General features: G+C 39.7%; 1 protein-coding gene across 1 annotated transcript in view; it reads right to left on the bottom strand.

Annotated features, from left to right (window-relative positions):
- The window catches only part of LOC149771147 (transient receptor potential cation channel subfamily M member 2-like), a 94,880-nt gene extending 89,866 nt beyond the window's left edge, over positions 1-5,014 (bottom strand). Inside the window, exon 1 of the mRNA XM_089948821.1 lies at positions 4,379-5,014. The gene's annotated coding sequence lies outside the window, so the exon portion shown is untranslated. The remainder of the gene's footprint in view (positions 1-4,378) is intronic.
- Positions 5,015-12,370: the final 7,356 nt, after the last annotated feature.

Here is a 12,370-nt window from a genome sequence, read left to right on the forward strand (position 1 = left end):
CATTTTATAAATATGCCCATGTAAACACAGAACACCAGAGTAAATAAGATTTTATCAATTGGTACATTTTATAAATATGCCCATGTAAACACAGAACACCAGAGTAAATAAGATTTTATCAATTGGTACATTTTCGATGAATCAGTCAAAATGAGATTTTTCATTCCACACTTGAGCTCAATCCAAGCCTCCAGCAGACCCTCATATATGAAGGCTAGTGTTTTGGTTTTAATAAGTGCTAGCTATACATGAACAGAGAAATCCTTTACCCGCCACCCATGTCCTTCTAAATTGTCCCCCACTGTGACTTTCAACACAATTCTTAAACAATTCCTTCTAAATTGTCCCCCCTGTGACTCTCAACACAATTCTTAAACAATTCATTTAAACTGTGTTGTTTTATATTGACTCCTCTTATTTTTGTTGTTTCTATAATTTAACATAAAATCATGAATGACGTTTTATCTCTATTTCCATAAAAAGGTTTATATCCAAACCTAAATAAGATGCATCAAGTCCTATCAACCTTTTTATTTACAAAATGTCCCTGAATCATTAGACCAAATTACTACTCTCTTTGAGAAACTCCTATCTAAATCATGATTAATCTTTGGCAAATCCTGTGCTGTTACATAGAACAATACATTAATATCAATGTAAAATTGGTCAAATTGCTGTCCAAATTGTTCAGTTTTTGGCAACATTTGCCCCCCCCCCTTGAAGGGATTTGATGTTAGCCTTTGGCCAATTAAGGGTGTCATCTATCACCTTATACCAATTCGGACGTAATAATTATCAAGTAATCAATGGCAAATGGAATGTCGTACATGATGCAGTCAAAATATGCAATATTTGACAAAATGTCGTCACTTTAGCCCCTTCATAGAAGAGGGTTGTTATATTGATCCTAATATTTGACAAATTTTGGGATGTCATAGCAAATATATATTCATATTTATGTAATATTTGTCAAGGAATTCATTGCAACTAGAATATTTTAGATGACACAGTGTGAAATGTGCAATATTTGCAAAACAATCGTTACCCTCACCCCTGGTAAAATGGGGAAGATATTTTCATCTTAATCTTTGGCAAAATTAAAGCTGCTGTACATAACCTCATATCAATTTCGACGTAAAATTTATCAAGGAATCTATTGGAAAAGGAATTTTTGAGATGACATTGTTGGAAATGTGCAATATTAACAAAATATTGTTGTGTGTATCCCTATACTTTGTCTTCGCCTAATTGTAGAAATATTTGTAAAAACACCTGCGTAGCCGACTTGCTGGTTATGCTTGAACACAAGATAACTACTGCTATAGTTAAACTCAAAAGTATTAGTAAAGTTCGCATTGTGTCACTAACAAACAGAATATTAAAGCAATAACTGTGCCACGGTTAGATTACCGAGATCTCTCCATGTGAAGCCATTTGTTTTGATCACGTGACAAGATGGCGTCAGCGTTCGCCTGACTTAGTATAGCGAAGTGCAATGCAGGGAGCATAGTAAGCAGGGAACCAGACTAAAATTTGTATTACAAATTTCACATTTGATTGGTTTCTCTCCAGTATGTATCCTCGTGTGCTGCTTCAAATATGAATTCTGACTAAACATGTTATCACAAACTTCACATTTGAATGGTTTCTCTCCATTATGTACCCTTATATGCGTCTTTAGACCTTCACTGCGACCAAACATTTTATCACAAACGTTACATTTGAATGGTTTCTCTCCAGTATATGTCATGATGTGACTTTTCAAACTACGGCTACGCCTAAATACTTTATCAGAAACTGCACACTTGAATGGTTTCTTACCAGTATGAATCATCAGATGCTCCATTAGATGTCCATTCTGAGTAAACGTTTTACCACAAATGTCATATTTTAATAGTTTCTTTCCAGTATGTGTGTTCAAGTGTCTTTTCAAATCACCATTCAATGCAAGCATTTTCTCACATCAAAGTGAATTCGAATTTCAAATATGTACGCGTATCAAAAATGAGCATGCGCATGGACAAGTTCCAACTTCGATGGCCGCTGTTTCAGGATCGCAAAGAACCTCGACATAGAACACAATTAATTTTACTACATGTTCTCTACATTTGTTTCTCAGTACCGACCTTTCCACTGTGTGACAATCAATGCAAATCATATGTTAATCTAAAATACCTTTCAACATGACTTCACGGTGAAGTTCTTGTCAATGGTTGACCTGCTCTTTTTTGAGATGCTGGACTGTCAACAGAGCAGCATGTAAACAGAACACAGATTTCACTTCTGGATCATCACCAAGGCCTTATTACTCACTGTGCACTGTCGCTAAAATACACACAGACAACGACACCCTGAGCTCATATTATCAAGAATAAACAATTACCTTTAAATAAATCCCTACCAAAAATGCATAAATAAAACTCTTCTATCACCACCAAAATGAGAGGAAAAACTGTTCTAAAAATAGACTAGAACTACATTTGTACTGAACTGGAAATACTAATTGTGACCCGATTCCAAAAGACAAAAGCCAAAAAGGACTAGCGCTTGAAATACCCGACTCAAAAAGGCACATTTCTGTATGCAGTATTAATTATTGCTATCATGTATATTAACATAAATGTTGTTGTTATAGGGTTTAATGCCATTTTTCAGCACAAGATTGGCTATGCATGGCAGCCAGTATTAATGGTGGAGGAAGAACCATGGAAAAACCCCGGAAAGAATCACCAACCCACGAGAAGCTACTGGCAAGCTTTCTCACATATCCACATTGGCCAAGCCCGAGACTCGAACCCACGCAGGCAGAGGTGAGATGGCAGTGATCCGTGATGGACAGCGCTTTAGACCACTCAGCCACTTGGGGCCCCTACTAATATAAACAAAGAATGCATAAATATGAAATCTTAATTTTTTTTATATTGTGAAATATATGTATGAATACTGAAAAGGAAACCAAACACGGAACTAAAACCATAAGAGACGGACCTGATGGATAAAAGGGTTGTTAATTTAACAAGAATCATGAAAGTCAAAAGGAAAGACGCAGATCCCCTTCCACCAATATTTTTGAGTGATGTGTTGTAAAGACAAACATAAAGGATATTTTAAAACAAACAAACACATAAACGAATAAACAGTACATAAATAAGTAAATAAATAAATAAATAAATAAATAATGCGTGTCATGAAATATGTCATTTAAAAAATGTGAAAAGAATCAGATCAAGCCGAAGTTTGACAATACAATCTTCATGAAATTTTAATCAGGAAAGTATAGAGAGAAAAACCAATCCATAGAAATATTATGTGAATTCAAAATCAGGACTTTGACAAAATGCTATTTGCAAATCTGAATAAGTATTTTGGGGCTAAACAGAAATTCACAAGATTGTAATGAAATTCAGAAGAGTGCTAAAGCTGATAGAACTGATAGTTCAGATTGAACATTAGCCAAGCTTAAGAAAGTGTATGAGGCATAGCTTAGTGCCTGAAATAAGACCTTTCCTTGCACTGACAATTCAATCTCACTCTAGTGGATAAGCAACAAAATATGTCAGTGGTGTAAAGAATTAAAAAAATTAAACCCAATGACATGCCCAATATATTTCTGGGAGGGGACTTTTTTCAACTCTTGCTGGTGGGACTAAAAAAAAATCCAAAATAGGACTCCTGGGTTCCTAATTATAAAACCCAAGCACCTGTTTTACCCCAAAGATCAACATGATCAGTTTCTCTCCAGTATGTATGGTCTGATGCTCTTTTAAATGTCCATTCCGACTATACAGCTAATCACAATCATAACATTTAAATGGCTCATCTCCAGTATGTGTCATCTAGTGCCTCTTCATCAGCACTAAATCTAAATACTTTATGTCAAAACTTCACATTTGATTGGTTCGTTTCCAGCATGTATCCTCAGATGCATCTTCAGATTTAAATTCTAAATAAATGTTTTATCACAAACTTCACTTTTGAATGTTTTTTCTACAGTAGGCATCCTCCGATGATCTTCTAGATGTGCATTTTGACTAAACATTTTATAACAAACATTACATTTAAATGCCTTGGTATGTGTGCACATATGCTCCTTTCGACTTCCATTGTGACTAAATATTGTATCACAAAAGTTACACTTTAATGGTGTCTCTCCAGTATGTGTCATCATGTGAATCTTCAAACTACTGCTACATATATATACTTTTATCACAAACTGCACACTTGAATGGTTTCTCACCAGTATGTATCATCAGATGTTTATGTAAAGTAACACTCTGACTAAACATTTTATCACAACCATCACATTTGAATGGCTTTCTCCGGTATGTGTCCTCATGTGACTCTTCAAACTACCACAACTAAAAATTTTATTACAAACCTCACAGTTGACTGGTTTCTCTGCAACATGTATCCTTAGGTGCTGCTTCAAAGATGAATTCTGTCAAAACATTTTATCGCAAACTTAACATTTGAATGGGTTCTCTCCGTTATGTACGTATATATGCCTCTTTAGACATTCATTGCGACTAAATGTTTTCTCACAAACTGCACACTTGAATGGTTTCTCTCCAGCATGTATCCACAGATGAACCTTGCGATATCCATTCTGGCTAAAACATTTATTACAAATATTACACTTGAATTGTTTCTCTCCAGAATGTGTTACCATGTGCCTCTTCAAATCAGAATTACTCCTAAATGCTTTTATTACAAACTGCACGCTTGAATGGTTTCTCTCCAGTATGTGTCACCGTGTGACTTTTCAAACTACGGCTACACCTAAATACTTTATCACAAACTGCATCCTTGACCGCTTGCTCACCAGTATGAATGCTCAGATGCTCCTTTAGATGTCCATTCTGAGTAAACATTTTATCTCCAGTATGTGTGTTCAAGTGTCTTTTCAAATCACCATTCAGTGCAAGCATTGTCAAGTTCCGACTTCAATGGCCGCTGGTTCAGGATCGCAACGGACCTCTACCACTAATGACTAAAACCAAAACTGACTAGCGCTCGAAAGGCCCGGTTCAAAAAGGCCTATTTCTGTATGCAGTATTAATTGCTACTATCATGTGTACTAATATCAAAAAAGAATGTATAAATATGAAATCCTAATTTGTTACTGTGAAATATACATATGAATACTGAAAAGGAAACCTAACACGGAACTAAAACCACAAGAGACGGATTGGCTAAAAGGGAGTTTAATTTCAGAAGAATGTATCGAGATAGTCACGGGAAGACGCAGAACCCCTTCCCCCAATATCTTGTAGTGATGGGTTGTAAAGACAAACATAAAGGATATTTTAAAACAAACATACACAAACGAACGAACAAATTTAAATAAATAAATAAATAAATAATGCGTGTCATGAAATATGTCATTTAGGAAAATGCGAAAAGAATCAAAACAAGCAGAAGTTTAATAATAAAATCTTCATGAAAGTTTTAATCACGAAAGTAAAAAGAGAAGAACAAATCCATGGAAAAATTTGTCATGTTGTACCCATTTAACAACCACAACATTAAGACAACACCGAAAACATACCTACTCTACAACACGATGAGTCACACGAAACGTGAGATTTGCCCCCGCCGCGACGCAGTCATATTTCGTGACCAAAAAAACCCCTTCGATTTTCAGGAGTTGTAGCCATATCGGTTTGTCATCAACAAAGAAAAAAATAAAGAAAACAAAAAAAAAATTCTTGATGAGTGTGATTATGCCTGTTATAAGCGTGCATAATATGCCTGTTATAAGCGTGCATAATAGTAAACAGTTTTTCTCAAAGATTAGCCAAACCTATCCTTGGGGAATACGGCATTTTCTTCTCTTTTTAGATGCAACTGAAAAGTTTCTTTGAAGTGGGAATTTTACTCCAGATATAAAATGCAAAACGTAATTATTTCAGTTGTTGGAATAATGTCCACGTGTGCGATTCAGGAATCAATACGCTATCAGTAAGCAAAGCCAAGCAAAAATAATTTAAAACTTCAGGCTGACGGAGATTTTTTTAATCAAATACAACAAGAAGGAGGAGGATTTAATTCATAACGCACATAATGCAATCATACCACACATACTGCAATTATAAGACACATACTGCAATCATGCCACACATACTGCAATCATAACACATATTGCAATCATAACACACATACTGCATTCATACTACACACTGCAATCATAGCACACATACTGCAATCATACCACACATACTGCAATCTTAACACATATTGCAATCATACCACACATACTACAATCATACCACACATACTGCAATCATAACACACATTCTGCAATCATACCACACATACTGCATTCAAACTACACACTGCAATCATAGCACACATACTGCAATAGTAGTGAAGTGGGTCACTTTAGCCTCAATGGAAATTAGCATTACAGAGACCCCTGGGTCGTTTTAGCCTCAATGGAAATTTAACATGGAGAAAAATCGTGGGTCGTTTTAGCCTCAAGGGGAATTTAACATGGAGAAAAATTGTGGGTCGTTTTAGCCTCAAGGGGAATTCAACATGGGGGAATAAAGTGTGGGTTTATTTAGGGACAAGAATGAATTAAACATGGGATTTTTTTTTTCAATTTTTTTTAAAAAAGGGGTAGGCAATTGAAAAGTCATTCTCTTTTCGAGAAATATGGCTGGCCCTGAAAAGGGCCTTTGGGTTTATGTTAATGTATTCATTAACATAAATGGCACCGCATTGGTCTTCTTCTTGTCCTTAGGCTGCGTTTCGCTGTTGGCCCGTAAATCAGCACTCTTTTCAGGCATCCTTGTCTTTCAACGTAGATCCTACGTATCCACAGGCTGGTGTTTGTCCTGTGGACAACGGTCCACTTGGATCGGACATACATGAGCATGTCTGTCCTGAACATCATGGAAGACACAAGGGTGGATGACTCAACTGTGGTCCACATCTTGACGAGACGAGAACAGGTGAATCAATGCAGTGAACTGCGTTTATTTATAGGTAGAGGTAGGATTGAAACGGATTGAGTTCATTCACCAATCCAAACACGCGTTACAAAATTCAGTCAGCTCGCATCCAATCCGAAGAGAACAGTCTGTGACGTGACGTGGTCTATATAGATTCGTTAGCGCTTGTGTGCAGTCAATCTATGCGACAGTGATTCAACATGACGGAAACTCAGAAAACGATCCATTGGGGTGCACCAGCAGGGGAGACTGCCCAAGGGAACCCGGACTTACTTTCAGAAGAGGTGAATTGGGATTTTGTGGATTTTCTCTCCTCGCAAGAATTTGTTCCGGAACCTTCGTTACCTTCTTCATTACCGCAAGTGGCGAATTTTAGACAGAGACAGAAAGAAGAATTGGAGAAATTTATACAACGACAAAAGGAAGCGGAACAAGCTTTTCTCCTACAGCAACAGCAAGAAGAAGAGGTAAGAAAAAAAACAACAGCAACAACAGCAAGAAGAAGTAGCAGCAGCAAAGAAACAAGAGGGTGAAAATCAAACGGTCACGGTACTGTTGGACATTTTAGCGGAGTTAAGAAGTCTGAAACAAATGTATCAGACTTCTTTATTACGACCGAAGAGAATACGACCTTCCCGAGCTAAACACGTCAACCCTGTGACTAAGCCTACCGTACCACCCTTAGTGATTTCAACCCAATCATCATCATCATCATCATCAACATTACGCAGTCCAGAAGTAGGCCTTGGCCGTGGGAAAGGCTTAAGTCAGTTAAAGTTGATTGCTTAAACTCACCCCTACACCGAAATAAAAAGGCCCTTTTCAGGGCCACCCACATTTCTCGAAAAGAAATATAATTTCAATTTGCCAATAACTCAGATAAAAAAACAACCCATTTTACCCCCTATAGTACGTGTCTGTGTATGAGTGCGTGAGTGTAGCTTCTTATTTTAAAATCAAAACTCAAAGACACTTACCTTATATCATTAATTTATTCTTTTATCCATTGTTACAATCCAATTCACAATTCACAACACATAACTTTAAAAAAGTTCATTGACTTCTTCTTTTTCCTTGTTTAGTCTCTCTGTTTTTTGAATTTCTTCACCGTTACACTCTTTTCCTCTTCTTCCTCCTCACTTTCTTCCCTTCTTCTTTTCTTCTCCTGTTTCTTTTTCTTCACCTGTCTGCTTTCTTCCTCTGAAAAATCCCTCTCTTCTTCCGAAGAATCCCTCTCTTCTTCTGAAGAATCCTTCTTTTCTTCTGACTCCTCTTGTTTCTTTTTTGGGCAATCTGGAGACCAATGTCCTTTTTCTTTACAATAATAACATGTATCTTGACTTTTGTCTTTTTTAGCCCCTGTTTTTGTTCTTTTTTGACGGTCTGGACACTCTGAAGACCAATGCCCTTTCTTCTGACAGATATAGCAAGTATCTTGACTTTTATCTCGAAAGGAAGGAGAGTAGTCCGTGGGCTGGTCTGAAGAGAATTTTCTAATGACCCCTCGCAAAGCTCTGACGAAACGTTCGATTTGGTTAGTCTCTTCCATCGTTGTGCTCGGCTTGAGAGTGAAATGAATAGTGAAAAGGACAAGACACACACCCTTTTATATACGCTGGTCTGCCATGACTATAAATTAGTCTATGGTGTTTAAACTTGAGTCCTTTGACGTTTTGCACTCAAGATGAAACGATCCTATTCATTCGAGAAGAAAGAAGAAGAAAGTAAGAGGCAGAAACGTGATCTATCGCCTCGTACCAGGGCTGAAATCTTGGCACAAATTCATGCCAGTGATTTTGAAGAGGACATGAGTGAACCAGAATCCGAACCCTCTAAACCAAGTTCACCACTCCTAGTCAACCCTGAAAAATACTATTCCATTCGAGAGACGGAAAAGCGCTCCTCTAGAAAATTTAGAACCACGGCTTACAAATACACGGTGAAGTTTAAAGATTTCAAGGCTGAAGTGCCGTTAGAGAAAGCAGAAGTGTTTATCACTGGGGTGTGGGATTCTTTGCTCACTGCACTCAAGCGACAATGTCAACCCAAAGAAGACGATCGCTTGAGACTTTCCATACAACACGACGGTTTGAAATCCCCTGTTTGGATCGAGTTTAGCACCCCTGCAGAATTGACCGCTTCCAAAGTCATGGACAAGATTCAACACGTACAACAATCTAATGACCAGTTTGACATCACCGATGGAAAAGCCACACTGGACATGACCCACGTCTCTCCTCCTCAAGGGACTGGACGCAAAAAGGTCTTATTGGTGGACGACCTTCGCAGCACCAAAAAGAGTCTCTTCCGAATTAACAACGCTCAAGACCAGATGTGTTTAGCTCGAGCCATCGTGGTGGGACGAACCTATGCCAACAAAAACGACACGGTTGAATGGAAAAGAGCCTGGAAAACTATTCGACAACCGGACCGAGCCAAACAACGAAACGAAGCAGAACTCCTGTTGCAACAAGCTGGTCTGTCCAAAGACACACCCTGTGGCATTCCTGAAATGCAAAAATTGCAAGATGTCCTAGCTCCACGCTACACCTTGAAAGTGCACCCTCAAGAAGTGCGCGGACCTCTGTTGTTTCGAGGCCAAGATTTTAAGGACGGAAAATACATTCATGTTTATTATCACGATGACCATTTCGATACCATTACCACTATCACCGGATTCCTGGGATATATTTATTATTGTGAGAAATGTGATTATGGTTATAACAATCGAGAGCAACACAAACATTGTGGAATGAAATGCCCAGGATGTTTGGCCTCTCCACCCTGTCTGAGCGAAGGACCAGTGCCTTGTTCAACTTGTCTGCGCACGTTTGTCAGCCCTACCTGTTACCAACAGCATTTGAAGACGCAAGGTTCACAGAAGAAATGTGCTTGTCAACTGCTGAGATTGTGCCCTACCTGTGGACAAGGCATACTTACTAATAATGCCAAGGCACACGTATGTCGAGGAAAGAAAAAATGTCACATTTGTCACCACATCGTGGACTTGGAACACCAATGCTACGTGCAAAAATACCATCCCCCACCAAAGAAAGAGGACGGTCACAAGAAGAAAGGCATTTTCATCTTTTTCCATTTCGAATGCATGCAAGAGACTGGCATTCACATTCCTAATTTCTGCGTGGCTCATCGAGCGTGCGAGAAGTGCATTCAAGAACCTATCTTCAGTCATTGCCCTCACTGCAGCAAGATTCCTGGAGGGCGTGAAAAAATCTTTCGGGGACCGAACACTTTAGCTGATTTTGCCCAATGGGTCTTAGACCCCATCGACAAGACGTGGAGCCAAGAGGACATCGAACGTTACGGAGATTGTCATCGTCATGCCACGGTGATGGCTCACAATTTCTCCGGATACGATGGACAGTTTCTTTTGAGGTACTATACGGAACAAGGCACCGAACGTCCTAAAGTGACTTTGAACGGAGCCAAAATCATTTTCATGCAAGTGGGACAAGTACAATTTAAAGATTCGATGAGCTATTTGGCCATGCCTTTGAGTCGAATGCCTAAAACGTTTGGAATGACAGAAATGGCTAAAGGGTACTTTCCACACTTTTTCAATACGGAAGCCAATCAACACGCCGTTCTACCCCATTTACCTGAGGCTCACTATTACGACCCCGACAACATGGGTACCGAACAACGAGAAGCTTTCTACGCTTGGTACCAGGCTCACGCCTCGGACCCTTTCGACTTTCAGGAAGAAATGCTAAAGTATTGTCGTTCCGACGTGGACATTTTACGGCGTTGCTGTGGAAAATTTCGAGAACTGTTCATGGAACACGGAGGGGTCGATCCTTTGAAAGAAGCTTGCACCATTGCCAAAGCGTGTTCCTTAGTGTACCGACAACGATTCATGCCTGAAAACACCGTAGCTGTCATCAGCCCTCAAACGACTCACTTTGTCAAACGTCAATACTCGGTCAAAGCCCTACGTTGGTTACATTACTTGTGCGACAAGGAAGACAAGTGGATTCAGCATGCCCGCAACGGAGGGGGTGAAAAGACCATCGGAACGTATTCGGTCGATGGCTGCGACTTAGAAAACCCCAAGATCGTGTACGAGTTTAACGGTTGCTTATTTCACGGATGTCCCGTCTGTTACCCTGACCGTAGCACTAAAAATCAGTTTTTACAACGAACCATGGAAGACTTGTACCAGGACACATGTCAGCGGCGCCTAAAGTTGGAACAGGAAGGATACCAAGTGGTGGAAATGTGGGAACACGAGTACGATCACCGTATGAAAACCGATCCCGAGTTTAAACGCCTCGTGGAAAGTTACCAGTTCATGGACCCGCTGAACCCGAGGGATAGTTTGCACGGAGGAAGGACCAATGCCACCTGTTTGCTGTACCAAGTCGACGAAGAGAAAGGAGAAGAAATCAAATACTTGGACGTGTGTTCGCTGTATCCCTACGTGTGCAAATATTGTCGCTTTCCTGTAGGGCACCCACAATTGCTGACGGAACACATCGACCTGAAAAACATTCGACAATACGAAGGCTTGATCAAGTGCAAAGTTTTGCCTCCCACGAACCTCTACCATCCCGTCTTACCTCACCATTGTCAAGGCTAACTGATGTTTCCCTTGTGCCGTACTTGTGCCGAAACGTGCAACCAGGACCAGCCTTGTCAGCACACCCAGGGAGAACGTGCCTTGACGGGAACCTGGGTCAGCGTAGAATTGTTCAAAGCTCTGGACATGGGATACCAACTGTTAGAAGTGTACGAAATTTGCCACTTTCCCAAGACACAACAATACCACAAGGGTGGTCCCAGTCAGAAAGGCATTTTCGCCGACTACGTGGATGCCTTTTTGAAACTGAAGCAAGAAGCCAGTGGCTATCCTTCCTGGTGTCACACTCCCGAAGACCAAATACAATTCAAAGAGAAATACTATGAACAAGAAGGCATCACTTTAGACCACATCTAGAAAAACGAAGGCAGGCGATCGTTTGCCAAAGTGATGTTAAATTGCTTGTGGGGTAAAATGGCACAACGACCGTGTTTACCCAAGACGGAATATTTGACAGAACCTTCCCGCTACTTCCAGATGATTCACGACAAAACCAAATACATGAAACACGTGGACGTCGTTCGAGAGAATTTGATCTTGGTCAATTACGAAGAAGATCTGGACTTTGTACAAGACGACCCTTTTGGAAATGTCATCATTGCGGCTTACGTGACAGCTCATGCTCGCTTAAAATTGTACGAAGCTTTAGAACTGTTAGGAGAACGCGTCCTGTACTTTGACACGGACAGTTGCATTTACATCCATCACCCGATTCAACAGCAACCTGACATCGAAGGAGACCGTTTAGGAGCCTGGACAGACGAGCATCCCGACGACAAGATTCTAAGTTGCGTCAGTGGCGGTCCCAAAAATT

Source organism: Sinohyriopsis cumingii, unplaced genomic scaffold (genome assembly GCF_028554795.1).
Source record: "Sinohyriopsis cumingii isolate HCF-2022 unplaced genomic scaffold, ASM2855479v2 utg002106l, whole genome shotgun sequence".
In the NCBI taxonomy this organism is placed as follows: Eukaryota; Metazoa; Mollusca; class Bivalvia; order Unionida; family Unionidae; genus Sinohyriopsis; species Sinohyriopsis cumingii.